Raw genomic sequence first — 17,143 nt, 5'->3', positions numbered from 1 at the left:
TTGAAGGTAAAATCCTGAGCTAAAAGAACAGCCTTTGTGAGGACTAGCTGTAGTTACTGACCAGTTATTAAAACTTCTAAATATTCCAGATATTGAAAGCCCTGAATGCCTTAAGTCAGAGTTTAGTCACATACAAGCACATGACTAGAAAACATTAGATCCCAAGGAAATAAATGTGACCTTGATAAGCATGGTATTTTATGAAACAAATACCAACTCTGTCCACACTGAAGAAAAGAGGCAAAGCCCTGTGGAGGATTTTTAAGGAAACATATTTGGTGAAAAGGAAACAAGAGTTGCTTACTAACTTACACAGTGAATGATAAAAATGTTAAAATGTCAGTGGATAAGAGAGCGGTAAGGATTATTATATATATTAATATGTTACATTAAATATTTTATATTTACATGTATCTTCAAAAATGCAAAAGAAAAATTTTAAATGAATTAATTTCAAAGATGTAGTAAACTTTTTATTGTTAATCATGAAAATCAGCTGAGCTCAGAATTGTCCATTCACCCATCTCTGTTCATCCCTCGGTTGAGTCTCTCCTTCAGTTGACTACTAATGAAGCTATGTAATATTGGTTCCTATGAAGAGCATATTTGATGGAGGAAACTGGGACTTATAAACTAAAATCAATGTTTGACTTAAATTATGATAGGAACTCAAATCCCCATTAGCCAAAGGACAGTTATACATACAACAAGCCCATCAGTGCCTCTGAAAATTGATGACTCTATAGGCTGATTTAAATAGGGATGACTCACATTCCAGTAAATCATCATTACTGTGAGTAAACCAGGTTGTAACCTTTCAGTGATCTTAGAAGAAACTGCTTATTGATCATAAACAAAAGTCATAGAATTTGATACAAATGTAATGAAATGAGAAAGAGGGAAGTATCCTTCATGTTAATGGCAGTTGACACTACCATGGATCTTATTTTGAAGTAATTCGTATCTACTTTAATGGGGTTTTCTCCCACAAGAAACATTTTCCAAACCCTGAAATTTACTTTGTTCATTCCCTGTGATGTGTGGCAGGATTTATTTTCTAGAATAATGGCTTTAAGCCCATTGAGCTTTCTTCAGTTTGGGACTTATAACCTGTTTTTATTTCTTTCTTAGTTATGATTAAACGGAATAGCACATATAAATCTTCACAATTAATCATTAATTTCTTGTAGGCATTTTTCCTATGCAGTCTCAAGGTAATTTTCAGACATGTAATTTTAAGTGTAACAGCAACTTGCCTTTAAAAAACACTAAGCAAAATTTGTCCTTTGCTCTATCTCCAAACGTCTGGATTATAGTTTGTTTTTGTTTTTTTCTTGAAATTTCTTTTTACATTAGAAGTTCATATCAAGTAACAATAAATGTTTTAGTATTAAAACAAGGAGTTGGAAAAAGGCTTTTTAAAAAAACTTATTTTTAATAATGACTATACATGGCTCAGTATAGGCTGAGATATGAATGGGAGTCTCCCCTTTACTACCTTCAAACACAGAAATTTTGAATAAAATAAAATCCTGAATAAATATCCTCAGTAGGAAAAAATAATTATTTTATCACTGAATTGTCTTCTACTTGAGTTTTAATTACAGACTCTGTGTGTCAGCTTAAAAATAGTTTACATTTTTGGCAGAAATGCATCCATATGAATATGCAATTTGAGCTCAAGTTTTTGTGTTTAATAAAAATATAGAAATATTATTATCATGTCATGTATTAATAAATATTAACACTGTAAGGAAGCTATCTGTTTAAGCTCATAAATTCTAAAAATGGGTCATTTTTTTGACCCATTCTAGAATGGGTCATTATTTTGTAAATCTTGAATAATAAACATATTAGAATTAGCGCCTTTTTTTTTTTTTTTGCCATGACACATATGGTATCTCTGATTTTACCTTAAGTGTATTTGTAGGATAAATACAGTACTTGATTTAAAAATGTTATTTTAAAATGTAATTGGAAATGGTACATAGAGCGTTTGATCAGAATGAAATAAACACAATTAAAATTTGTATAACCTTAGTAAAACCGATCAAGAAAAAGGAGAGAAAGATAAAATTATCAAAATTCACAATGCCAGAGGAATAGTTTTATATTCTTTGGACTTAAAGTAAGAGACTGTTAGGATCAACTTTACACAATAAACTTGACAACAAAGATAAAAGGGAAAAATTCTGTGTAAAAGCTACTTACCAAAATTGACGTAAGAAGATATAGAAAGTTTTAACATCATTGTAAATACTACAGAAATTGAATTAATTAAATAAATCTTTCTACAAACCTCATAGCATCCCACTGGTGAATTCTATCAAACTTATAAAAAATAAATAAATACTACAATTTTATACAAAAACATGTTTAAGGATTGTAGAGGAGGAAACATTTCCCTATTTAATTTATGTGGCCATCATAATCCTAATACAAAAATTTGATAAATACATTATAAAATTACATAGATTGAAAAAAATCCTTAGATGTAAATTGAATCCAACATTTAAAAAGAAAATATGTCATGATCAAGCTGGGTTTATTCCTGGAATTCAAACTTAGTTTAACATTTTAAAATCAACCAACGTAAGATAAGATATTAATGGAATAAATATTATATATTTATCTCAATAGTCACAAAAAAACCCATTCAACTCACACTCATAATGAAAAAGATGAATAAAACATAATCTATTCACTCTGCAAAAAGTCATTTAAAAATGTAGCTAAGACCACATACAATGGTGAAGTATTGAACTTTCCCTCCTAAAGATCAGTAACGTGGCATGCATGTCACATATACTGTGGGTTCTAGGCAGTGAGATAAGGTGATAAAAAATAAATAAGAGGAATGAAGATCAGAAAGGAAGGAAAAAAACTGTCTCTATATTTGTAAATGACATGATTGCCTGTGCAGATAATTCTAATTTCCAAAGCAATTACCTCAATTAATAAGTTAGAAAGGTTTCCAGGTACAAAGTCAATATACAAAAAATCAATTATATTTCTATATAATTGCAGAAAACAAATGAAAAAGTAATTTTATGAGTTGTATTAACAATAGTGTCAAATAATATAACATAGGTAATTTTCTTTCAAAAAATGCAGGAACTTTGCAGTGAAAACATTGCTAAGACAAATTAAGACAAAAAGAAATGGAGAGATATATCTTTTTTATGTATTAGAAGGCTCAGTATAGTTAAAAACACAATATATGCCAAAATGCAATACAAATCCAATCAAAATTCTAGCTGATTTGTAAAACTTGACAAGCTAATTCTAAAATTTAAATGAAAATATGAAGGGCTTACAATGGCCTAAATAATCTTGGGAAAAAAAAAAAAAAAAAGCAAAGTTAGAGAACTTAACAACCTGAATTTAAAGCTTAGTATAGCACTATAATAATCAAGACAATGAGGCATTGGCCTAAAGACAGGCAAATAGATCAATGGAACAGAAAAGAGACCAGAAATGGACATATACTTGAAATGCCAATTGAATCAAGGTAATTCAGTGGTGGGTGAAAGTAAAATCTTTAAAACAAATGATGCTGAAACAACTAGATATCAATATTTGGGGAGAGGGGACAAAGATCTTGACTCAACTCCGATTGATCAAATTCAAAAACACAAATTTAAGTGTACTACAGTCCTAAACATAAAAGCTAAAACTGTAATGCTCTAGATGAAATGATGGGGAAATATATTTATGACATGAGAGTAGGTAAGTAAATATATCTTTTTTTTTTTACATCTTTATTGGAGTATAATTGCTTTACGATGGTGTGTTAGTTTCTGCTTTATAACTAAGTGAATCAGTTATACATATACATATGCTCCCATATCTCTTTCCTCTTGCGTCTCCCTCCCTCCCACCCTCCCTATCCCACCCCTCTAGGTGGTCACAAAGCACCGAGCTGATCCCCCTGTGCTATGCAGCTGCTTCCCACTAGCTATCTATTTTACGTTTGGTAGTGTATATATGTCCATCTTTGACAGGACACAGAAAGAGAATAATTCTAAAAGAAAGAAAATAGACTAACAATCAACATTTTTAAAAATCTGTTAATCAAAGGACACTATAGAGACAGAAAAAGTAACCACAGACTAGGGAAAAATATGGCAAGGATATATCTGACAAAATGCTTGTATCCATAATACATAAAATAATGCTACAACTTGGCAATTAAAACAATCCAATAAAAAGGAGGAAAACTACTTGAATAGACACTTCACAAGGGAAGGTATATGAATACCAAATAATCCTATGAAAGCATGTTCAATGTTTTTAGTCATCATGAAAATTCAGATTAAAACTGTAAAAAAAAAAAAAAAACTACTACACACCCACTAAAATGGTAGGGTTAAATTTATTAAAAATTAAAAAGACAACTCAAGTGTTGTCAAAAATAGGGAGTATCTGAACTCTCATACATTTCTAGTAAAAGTAAAATAATACAAAAATTTTGAAAAACTGCAGTTTCTTTAAAAGTTAAATATATACCTACTTTATGACCCAGAAATTCCAGTCCTAGGTATTTATCAAAGAGAAATGAAAACATATGTTTACAAAAAAACTTGTATAAAATATGCATAGAAATGCCCATAGCCAAAATCTAGAAACAACAGAAATGACCATCAACAGAAAAATACATAAACAAACTGATTATGGTAGAGTTGTATTATGGAATACTACCCAGCAACAAAAGGGAACAAATTACTTATACATAAAACAACATGGTTGAATCTCACAGACATTCTGAGGAAAAGACGTACTTGATGCTTCTATTTATATAAACTTCTAGAAGAGTCAAAACTAATCTATAGTGAAAAAAGTCAGAAAAGTAGCCATTCCTAGGTGAGTGGATATTGAATGTTAGGGACACATGAAAATTTCTGAAGTACTGGAAATGTTATATATCTTGACAAGGTTGTACATTTATCAAAGTCATCAAATTAAACACTTATGATTTGTGCATTTGCTACAATTGATGAACCTTCAATGACACAACACAATCACCCAAAGTTCATTAGAGTTAACTCTTGTACATTCTATGGGTTTGGACAAATGTATAATGACACGCATCCATCATTATAGTATCATACAGAGTATTTTTACCGCCCTAAAAATTCCCTGTGCTCCACCTATTCACCTCTACCCCCCAACCTCTAACAACCACAAATCTTTTTACTAGCTCTATAGTTGTGCCTTTTTCTTTTCTTTTTTCTTTCTTTTTTTTTTTTTTTTTTTTTTTTTTTTTTTTTTGCGGTACACGGGCCTCTCACTGTTGTGGCCTCTCTCGTTGCGGAGCACAGGCTCCGGACGCGCAGGCTCAGCGGCCATGGCTCACGGGCCTACCCACTCCGCGGCATGTGGGATCTTCCCGGACCGGGGCACGAACCCGTGTCCCCTGCATCGGCAGGCGGACTCTCAACCACTGCACCACCAGGGAAGCCCCTTTTCTTTTTTTAATACAAGAAATAATAGAAAAGTTTTATGTTTATGGGAATTTTCCAACAAATAAGAAAAACAAAATAATGATATAGGGCAGAGAGGAGACAGCTCCTGGAGTGATATCGTTAAGTAGATAAGGCAAGATGTAGTCTAGCTCATAAGTAAAGGAATTACCTTTGGACATAAATAAGCACTTATGGATCATCCATGATAACAGATGGGAAGGCAGACTATGCAGGTGTAGATACCTGTAGATGGGTAAGGCAAGGGGTGGGAGTCTGTGGAAGTTTTCTCCTGATAGCTTCAGTTTGCACAATGAAGTAGGAATCAAAGTCATCCAATGAGAATGATGATTTAGAGGAGACATTTTAATGATCTGAAGAGAAGGAGACTATATAACATGAGTGGAACAGTGAACTAAAGTAAGATTTCCAGAAAGTACTAAACACTCATTTGCTCTTCTTGTTCATGAATTTATAGAGGGACGAAGGTGTGTAGTTGCATGTTCTTTCCAGTCCTATCCAATTTCATGGAGATATATAGATAGATAGATAGATAGATATTTGAAGAGTTAGATTTAACCATAGCTGTAGTTGAGCTCAGCTACCTAATGAAGCAAGAAGAGAGGGACAAGGGACTTGAGGGTTTATCAGAAGAAATGCTTAAAATGATTGAGTAATTTAAGCAATGTAAGTTGGGAAAAGATATTAAGAGTGTGAATTACTATAATCTCAACTGATTAGAGTGTAATGAATGGGTTGTTCGAGTGGGGCATGGGGTACTAAAAGAAGAGCCAGAGAAAGAGAAGTGATATTCAAAGTGAAATGCAGGAAATAAGGATAATGAAAATTTTAGTTTGGGGTAATAATGAGGTCTGGAATAGGACTAGGGAATAGCTGAGGAAAGACAGAGGTCAAGAGATGTGCTCAGGAAATTGAGGGGGCAAGGTACTGGAAGTTTCATCTGTGTGAATATTGACATTGCAAGAAATTGACAGGAGAGGTGTTGAAGATCATGGCAAACAGCTGAGAGCTAAAGTCTCTGAAAAATGAAAGTAGAATGATCAGGCATAGGTAAATGACAGAAACAATGAGAGGTAGTGGGTAACCAATCTGTTATCAATCTGTTATCATGAGATTCAAATCTGGATGGTGGGGATGATTAGAGAGAAACAAAAGAGAACTGTCTGAAATGGTCTTGAAAATAACCCTGAAGAGTATAGATAAAGCCAGCCCTACCTTAAACCCCAGTGATAAAGCTGAGGTGAAAAAGCAGACATTGATGGAAACCTGCAAAGGAAGTATTGTCTTTGAAAGAGAGACTAGGTTTTTTTTAAGTGCTAGAAAGTGAAAGCATGTTCAGAGAAGATAACAGATTGTGGGTTCCAGTGGAAGGATTTTGGAAATTAAGGAAGAGTTCGAGAAAGAGATAGAAGAGCAGGTAGAAAGGGTGATTAGAGTGAGCGAGGTGACCCTGACTGGGAAGCCTGAGTTCCTGGTGGCAACTATAAAGGGGAATAGAGGGTTTAATCAAATTACTTGTTTTGGATTTAAGCCAAATGGAGACAGCAAGGCTGTGAGAATGCCGGGAGGGTAAGAAGGTGTGGGCATCTGGTTCATTATCTTGACCTCTGCTGATTGAGGAAAGAGATCTGGGAACTCAGGGCTAACTCAGGGTGAAGACATTTTTATGGTTGGAATGATGGCCATAGCAGGCCTGGAGACATAGGCCTTGACCATTACATGGGTTTACTCTTGACTTCTATTAACAAAGGGGTATTTTGCACCAAGTTTAATCCAACTTAGATTTTTCTATCATTTGTAAAGAAAAGTTACACAGTTTTAGCTAATATATATTAAGCATTTTGTAGATGACAGGCAATGTAAGTGTGTAAGTATATACATGTTTTAACTCAATTAATTCAAACAATATTATGAAGTTAATGTGATTTTCATCCCTCTTTTACAGATGACAAAACTGACAGAGAAGCTTAAACATCTTGCCTAAGATCAAAAAACTGGTAAGTGTTTAAAGCCAGGATTTCATCCCAGAGAATCTGGCTCTATAGACCTTGTATTTACCTAAATGCCAATAAATGAGACAACAGTGTTTGTGTGTGTGTGTACGTGTGGTCTGTCTTAATAAGAGTTTCATTTTCATATGTTAAATGCTCACCTAAAATAAATTAAAAACAAACAAAAAACCCCAAAGTTTTAGAAGTAAAAAAAAAAGAAAGGAAAGCAATGCTCACCTAGAGAAGTTCCAAAACTGTGCATAGAATGAGAAAATTATGCTGCTCTGTTTTAATTCTTAGCCTTTAACTGGACACCTGGACTTATCACCTTTTATATTTGGGGATGAAAATGATGTGTTTAATGAATTCAATTATTTCCTCTTTGCAGATTTTAACAATTGAACTATTGAAAACATTCATTTCCACCTGTTAATTACAGCTATTAGACAGAATAGAAGCACTTTCCACCTCAGAAATAGAAATTTAAGGAGTATTTTTGACAACAAAGCTCCCAAGAACATTCCTTGTATTTGGTTAGAGCTCAGTCAGCAAAGATACACACATGGGCTGTGAAAGCAGCACAGAAGTGGAAGCATCACTAGAAAAAAACGGAGAATAACTCCTCAAGGAACAAGGTGATAGAAAGGTCAGTTATTTGGAAAGCCATTAGACAAGAGCCTGTTTTTATTTTTTTGCCCAAAACTCTGCATTTGGGATTCAAGGGTGATGTGTTTGATCAATCATTATTTGAAGATGCAGCCAGATGGACGCTCAAATTGTATGCTTTGGTTCTAAGTAGGTGGCCGGTAGATTTTCAGGACAGGTAGATTTCTTACATGCCTTAATGTTCAATTTGACAACTAGCTAGTGGTCATTAAACCAGCCGAATCATTGTTTTGCATTAATATTTTCTATAAATTAAATACTATTTTGCAAATTTAGTTAATTATAAAACAAATCTCCAATTTAGAAAATTTAGAATGTGTTAATTCATGGATTTTTTTTGAGGGGGCACATATGTACATTATTCTATTTTATCAAATTTTATTTTTCCTTTCTATGGCTTATTATTAACTATGAAAAGAAATTGTTCATAAATGTCTGCAATTTGTTCTCCTGCTTCTGGATGGGAGAAACCACACTGAAGAAAAAAAAAAAAGAAAGAAATCAATACAAGACTGAAGTCAATAAATGGAGGCTTAGTGCAGTACCTACCACAGGGAACATTTCTCCTTTTTTCAAAAATCTATTTAATAAAGTTTAATTATACCAATTTCTTTTTACTTTGTCCACATGGAAACTAACTACTTAATAGTCTTTCTTGTAAGGATTATTCACACATTTGAAAATTATTTTTCAATTTGTCCTTAACCTGTTCCTTCTCCAACTTAAAGCATGTGCAATTCTTTTTGTATGGGTTTTATTATCTAACCCTTTAATCATCTCTGTATGTCTTGCTACATAATTAACAAGATCTGCAACGTTCTTCAGAGTGAGATTTCAACATATGAAGAATCCACATTTCAAAAAACTAAATAGAAGGTGGAAAATACATTAACTACTTCCATTATCTATCATCCTGCCAATGGTCCCAGGACTGTCTCCCAATTCTTAAAATACAATCAATACCAGATGAACTTCCCATATGACTATAATATTCTTGGTACTCAAGACTAAGAATATTTCCTTGCTGTTTACCAGTAGTGATGATAAATTTCTACCAAACAAACTTACTTCCTTGCAGTCTCTTTTGAGATCAATACTAAGCGTTGCTGGGAGAGCTGAAAGGAACTCTGGGACCATGGACACTTGCATTTTAAAGTGTCTTTTTTTTGTCTCAGTAACCTCATGGCTTTCTGCTATTCATATCCTAGATAATGACCTATGCGGTACCCAGAACAGCAGCCTTACTCAACACTTCCAAGCTCTTCAGAGCTAGGAAAGCTGGAGGAAGATCTGACCATGCCTCAACGAGCTGAGCACTGCCCTAGCCAGCCTGACTCCTAGACATTTTGCAAAGAAATAAAGGGGACCAACTAGGACAGAAAGATAGGCTCAGGAAAGGCAATCCCATTTACGGGGCCTGGAGGAAGAATGAGCACCAAAGCAACATGGTTGAGTGGTTCAAGGTTGTTCCAACAAAGAATCTTGATTGATCATCCATTATCAATCCACCCTGGTGAAAGGATCCTTACAATCCACTCCATTAACATACTGTCCCCAAATTTTTACCCAAATTGATCAGACAACCTTTCACTTGGAACCCTAAACTCTGGACCTGACACACCACCTTTGCTTTTTATTTTACCAATTACCCTCTCTCCGGCCTTCCCACTGTGTAGATAAGCACCACAGACATTAGCCCTGCAAAGAGGATTTTATTCCCTGGGTAACATCACCCCAACTACCAATTACTGGGTGCTCCTTACTGTGCCTTCATACTTTGCCTTTTATAATTAATCATGTTTAGTTGCTTCTTTTAAGTTAAAAAGTATAATCTCTGCTCCATTTTTAACAGCAACATGGGCAACCTGGATGCCTTTTTACTCTTCCAATGTTGGTACAATATGAATCATAATAGAGTAACTCATAAATATCACTTAAAATTGAATTGGTTGGGCTTCCCTGGTGGCTCAGTGGTTGAGAGTCCACCTGTCGATGCAGGAGACACGGGTTTGTGCCCCGGTCCGGGAGGATCCCACATGCCGCGGAGCGGCTGGGCCCGTGAGCCATGGCCGCTGAGCCTGCGCTCCACAACAGGAGAGGCCACAATGGTGAGAGGCCCGCGTACCGCAAAAAAAAAAAAAAAAAAAAAAATGGAATTGGTTGGGGTTTGGGGAGGCTGAGGAATTTGAAAGTGATCATTTACTAGATCATAGTCTCAGACCAGCATTATTATTCCATAGCCAGATTGAATATGGGCCATCGTGATCACCACGTGTAGTCTACCCTTGTGGTCTTGCCAATGAGAAGCTGTCTAGCGTCTCCCTAACACATAAGTGAGCATAAAGGATACAAGTAGATTGCCTTTAGATTGACCACTATGCTTTCTGCTAAAATGAGTAGAGTCATTTTCATGTCATTTGCCATTTGACCTCTTAACATATATATCTGTGTCATTTTAAATTTCTCTTTGTTTTCTTCTATTTTACAAGCCCGATATTTACATATTCCTTTGTTGTTTCCTCCTCATCCTCTTGATACTGGAGCATGCACAACTCCATCTTTGAATTTCTCTATTTATACTCCTTCCCTAAATGATCTCATCTAGTCCCATGGACTTACTCATAATCTACATTATGATGTGATGAGTCACAAATGTATATCCCTATCCTATATCTTACTTGGAATTCTAGCTGCCCCTCTTGACATGTCCATATAGACATCTATTATGCATCTTAGACTTACTGTATTCCCAAACCAAATCCTCATTCCCCCTCTCAAACCTGCTTTTCCTTCCACTTCAGTCTTACTCATCTGAATAAATAGCAATTTCATTATTCTACTTGCTCAGCATCCAAAGAACCAAAATACTTGGAGTTAATTTTGACATCTCTATTTCTCTCATAACCCATAATCTAGCAATCTATAAGCAAATGCGGATGGCTAAACTTTCAAAATATATCCCAACACTGAATACCTCTCACCACCTTCACTATGATCCACCTTGGTCCAGGACAATGTATTCTCTCTTCAGGATTATTCCAGTATTCTACTAAACTGTCTCAAACCCTGTCCTAAGTCTCATCTACATATAAGAGTAATACTTTTTAAAGTTAAATCATCTTACTCCTTAGGTCTTGCCACTTCTCAGATATAACCCGTTTAATAACTTCTCATTTTACTCATAGTAGAATCCAAAGTCTTAAAATCATTACAAGATTCCACAAAATCTGACACCACCCTTACAACATTCTACCTCATCTCCACTGCTCTTCCTTCACTCACTCTACTCTAAGCTAAATGTCTTTTCCTCCGACACTCTAAGCATGTTCTTGACCCAGGGCCCTCACTCATATTTTTTTCTTTCCTGAAACCCTCTTCTCACAGATCACACAAGGTTGGCTCCCAAAGTTCCTTTGGGTCTACGTTCAAATGTCACCTTATCAAAAAAGCCTTGCCCAACTGCTCTAAATAAAATAGCACTTTTACAACCCTGACTTTCCTAACCTCCATCATTTCCTATTCCCCTTTACACCGCTGTATTTTTCCCCAAATTTTTTATTAACATCAGATATACTCTATATTTGATGTTAAATTTGTGTTTACTTGTCATCTGCCTACTCCCATTAGAATGCAAGCACTGTTTTTTTCTATGTATTCTTGTATCCCAGTTCTTAGAATAGTAATTTAGCCTAGAAACACTGATTAAATATTTGTTGAATCCATTAATTAATTTTATAAGAATGCTAGCATGGCTTCTTGGAATGCTAACAGATTCGTTTCTTGTAAAATTAATATACTTCTAAAGTAATCAAACATACTGTATTCTCTCAAATGATTTCTGCCCCATCTAATTAATAGAATTGTATGAACATTTGGTTATTGTATTTTTGTCACTCCCAGTAAACATCGTAATTTAAGCCATGAATATAAACAGAACATAGATATTCAAATACTTTGTTTTTTCCTCAAATAAAACATAGGAATTAAAAACAAAAGTAAGGTTAATGTTCTGGTTAATCATCTTACCATAAGAGGTCATAAATTCATTAATAAAAATGTATTTAGCTGAGTGCTAATGTAATTGGAGGAAAACACACAAACGAAACAGAACATCAGCAACAAAATCATCACTCCCAGTTCCACAACTTCTGAGGAGTTATTCTGAGCAAATAGAAGATAATATCTTTTTTTTTTTTTTTTTTTTTTTTTTTGCGGTACGCGGGACTCTCACTGTTGTGGCCTCTCCCGTTGCGGAGCACAGGCTCCGGACGCGCAGGCTCAGCGGCCATGGCTCACGGGCCTAGCAGCTCCGTGGCATGTGGGATCTTCCCGCACCAGGGCACGAACCCGTGTACCCTGCATCGACAGGCAGACTCTCAACCACTGCGCCACCAGGGAAGCCCAGAAGATAATATTTTTACTGCAATCCTACCAGTTGTCTAAAAATCTCTTTGGGTTAACAAGCACTCTCTTAACTTCTAAGTTTTAGTAGGAAGCTTAGTATAGATGGGTCTTTATTGAAGAAAATATCTCAAAAAGAGGTCTTAAAGGTCAACCACTCTATGTCATAAAGTGACAGTAATTGGGGGTTGAAGGCAGCTAGAAGGGGAGAATAAAGTTCCTAAAGCAGGGCTGGCTGAGGAGATGGCGGTTATTTGGCTAAGGAAGGCAGAAGAGGTGTGGGATATAATCAAAGAGAAATCTCCCCTTGTGCATTACCATATGTGAAATTTTAGGTTAGTATTATCTAATGTACAAATTAAAATGAGTGCTGACACTTGAACTAGACCATAATCCTCTACTATCCCTCCTTAGTTTTAGTAAAACATTCTAGACTTGGAAAAGTCTTGTGTTGCTTCTGCTTTGGCAAGAAGAGAATAGGTGCAGTGTTCAGCCAGAGGAGAAATGCTGTGAAGAAGAACATCAGGTACAGGGGACAAGATGCAGAATTAACATATCAGTGGAAGTGGGCAAGGGGAGCACCTAGGAATGGGGAAAAACGCACAATCCACAGAGACTCTGAGAAGAAGCTGGTTTATCCCACAGCGTGTAGGAGGCAAGAGTGAGGTTATTTAGGGTGACAAAACAGAAGTTTGGCTTATACAGAAGACAGGCTCACACATCTAGTCCTCCAGTTATTCCAAGGTTCAGTCTTGGAAAAATAAGAAACAACAAACAGACTGCATCAGCTTACTAACCACAAAACTCCTTTTACTGAAATGCACAGTACTTCCTTGTTAAGTGCCTGGCTTTTATTTAATTTCTTGACACTCTGTCTTCCTCTTTCTACAAATTATGCAGCTCTCCTTTTCAGCTTTGCCTGAACTTCCAGGAAGTGCCAAGTTAAATTTTAGGCCGAAGCAATGAAAATGTGAGACATAACAGCCACTCAATATTTGTTGAATGAGTAAAGGAGAATAGTTAATAGCAAGACATTAAACTGGATCTATCCTAAATTTGAGGATTATGGTTTTACAGGGAAAAGTACTGATGGCCTGCAAGTTTTGGATTATATGAAGACTCAGGGAAGTCATTTCCCTCAAGTTGGGATAATTGCCCCCAGAAGAGACTGAGAGGGAATACCTGAGGGCATCTTCCGGTAATTAAATATCTAGGTTATCTCAGCCAGTATCTCCAGCAGGTAATGTTGACAGATCTTTCCTGCTGTGAAAAATTTAAATATAAAAGAGCTTCCTCACAAAAAAGGAGGCTGCTTTTCAAAGCTTTGTTGAAAGCAACACTTTTTCTGCTTCTTTCTTTTGCTTTTTGCTTAGCTCCAGTTATTCTAATTTTCTCAGTAAAATTGCATTATTTTACTCAAGAAAGCATTTGAGTGTCCAGTTTATATCACACATGCTGGAGAAAATAGATGTGCAAAGGAAAATCTATTGGCAAAGGCCATTTCTACTTCAGCATGCCTCTTGGTCTCCTCTCAAATGGCCTGCTTTGATGGAGGAGTTGAGGAGTTTAGAAAGGAAATTTTCTTTCTCTTTTTGGTGGGAAAGGGTAGTGAGGGTGGATTTTTATCTGAGAAAATTAGATGGTTTTAATTATTCAACCATCTGTTGTCCATGATAATTTTAATACCTACCTAGGTAGTCATTATTTGGGAGATCATTAATATAGAACATTAATAATTTAAATGTAAAAATAAAATCTTCTGGCATTTGAAGTTCAAATACATTATATATTTTCATTTAAAAGAAGTGTTAGGCTACCTAAGTGGATATGTTAGTTTTGTAAAAGACAAATAAAAAACAAACAAAAACCTCAATTAAATAGAGAGACCTCAGATTTGGGAGACCAGAAGGGGAACCTCTCATGCCCGACAAGGATAGCAGAGCCCAACAGGGAGAAGAAAGTCTCCTCTTCTTTCCTGGCAAGAACTTAACCAATAAAAAGCCATGGACTCAGGAATCAGCCTCTCTGACTTCAGACTATACTACAAAGCTACAATAATCAAGATAGTATGGAACTGGCACAAAAACAGAAAGATAGATCAATGGAAAAGGATAGAAAGCCCAGAAATAAACCCACGCACATATGGTCACCTTATCTTTGATAAAGGAGGCAAGAATATACAGTGGAGAAAAGACAGCCTCTTCAATAAGTGGTGCTGGGAAAACTGGACAGGTACATTTAAAAGTATGAAATTAGAACACTCTCTAACACCATACAGAAAAATAAACTCAAAATGGATTAAAGGCCTAAATGTAAGGCCAGACACTATCAAACTCTTAGAGGAAAACATAGGCAGAACACTCTATGACATAAATCACAGCAAGATCCTTTTGGACCCACCTCCTAGAGAAATGGAAATAAAAACAAAAATAAGCAAATGGGACCTAATAAAACTTCAAAGCTTTTGCACAGCAAAGGAAACCATAAACAAGACCAAAAGACAACCCTCAGAATGGGAGAAAATATTTGCAAATGAAGCAACTGACAAAAGATTAATCTCCAAAATTTACAAGCAGCTCATGCAGCTCAATAACAAAAAAACAAACAACCCAGTCCAAAAATGGGCAGAAGACCTAAACAGACATTTCTCCAAAGAAGATATACAGTTTGCCAACAAACACATGAAAGAATGATCAACATCGTTAATCATTAGAGAAATGCAAATCAAACCTACAATGAGATATCATCTCACACCAGTCAGAATGGCCATCATCAAAAAATCTAGAAACAATAAATGCTGGAGAGGGTGTGGAGAAAAGGGAACACTCTTGCACTGTTGGTGGGAGTGTCAATTGATACAGCCACTCTGGAGAACAGTATGGAGCTTCCTTTAAAAACTACAAATAGAACTACCATATGACCCAGTAATCCCACTACTGGGCATATATCCTGAGAAAACCATAATTCAAAAAGAGTCATGTACCAAAATGTTCACTACAGCTCTATTTACAATAGCCTGGAGATGGAAACAACCTAAGTGTTCATCATCGGATGAATGGATAAAGAAGATGTGGCATACATATACAATGGAATATTACTCAGCCATAAAAAGAAACGAAATTGAGCTATTTGTAATGAGGTGGATGGACCTAGAGTCTGTCATACAGAGTGAAGTAAGAAAGAGAAAGACAAATACCGTATGCTAACACATATATATGGAATTTAAGAAAAAAAAATGTCATGAAGAACCTACGGGTAAGACAGGAATAAAGACGCAGACCTACTAGAGAATGGACTTGATATGGGGAGGGGGAAGGGTAAGCTGTGACAAAGCGAGAGAGTGGCATGGACATATATACACTACCAAACGTAAAATAGATAGCTAGTGGGAAGCAGCCGCATAGCACAGGGAGATCAGCTCAGGGTTTTGTGACCACCTAGAGGGGTGGGATAGGGAGGGTGGGAGGGAGGGAGACACAAGAGGGAAGAGATATGGGAACATACGTATATGTATAACTGATTCACTTTGTTATAAAGCAGAAACTAACACACCATTGTAAAGCAATTATACTCCAATAAAGATGTAAAAAAAAAAAAAAGAAGATGTGGCACATATATACAATGGAATATTACTCAGCCATAAAAAGAAACAAAATTGAGTTATATGTAGTGAGGTGGATGGACCTCGAGTCTGTCATACAGAGTGAAGTAAGTCAGAAGGAGAAAAACAAATACCATATGCTAACACATATATATGAATCTAAGAAAAAAAAAATGTCATGAAGAGCCTAGGGGTAGGATGGGAATAAAGACACAGACCTACTAGAGCACGGACTTGAGGATATGGGGATGGGGAAGGGTAAGCTGTGACGAAGTGAGAGAGTGGCATGGACATATATACACTACCAAATGTAGGGTGGATAGCTAGTGGGAAGCAGCCGCATGGCACAAGGATATCAGCTAGGTGGTTTGTGACCACCTAGAGGGGTGGGATAGGGAGGGTGGGAGGGAGGGAGATGCAAGAGGGAAGAGAGATGGGAACATATGTATATGTATAACTGATTCACTTTGTTATAAAGCAGAAAGTAACGCACCATTGTAAAGCAGTTGTACTCCAATAAAGATGTTTAAAAAATAATAATTAAAAAAATAAAATAAAATAATAGTAATTAAAAAATAAAATAATAGTAACTATGGAAAAAAAAGCCATGGACTCTTTGTTTACTACAGCCCTCCCAACTTCCCTTTCCTCTCCAAGAAAGCATTCTTCTTCCCTTGCCATGGAGGGACCTGTACATGGCTCACCAAGGTTGCAGACCCCTAACTGCAATTCTCTGCTGAACCCAAATAAACCCATCTTTGCTGGAGGAATAACTGGCAGTCTATATGTTTCAGGTCAATTGTTTGTTCTTCATTAATTATTATGTATATTCTCCTGTTGAAAATGATGATTTCTAAGGGAGGCAATTTTGTGACTAAAACGGTGATCATAAGTTGTCATGCAGAAGAACACGCCTCCCATTTTATACTATAACCAAACCACTGTTTTATCTCAAAAGCATGATTTCATTCCAGAAAATTTTAATCGCATCTTGAAAAGGA

The sequence above is a fragment of the Grampus griseus genome (genome assembly GCF_964374135.1).
Source record: "Grampus griseus genome assembly, chromosome: 3".
Lineage (NCBI taxonomy): Eukaryota > Metazoa > Chordata > Mammalia > Artiodactyla > Delphinidae > Grampus > Grampus griseus.
Note: the sequence above shows the minus strand (reverse complement) of the source record.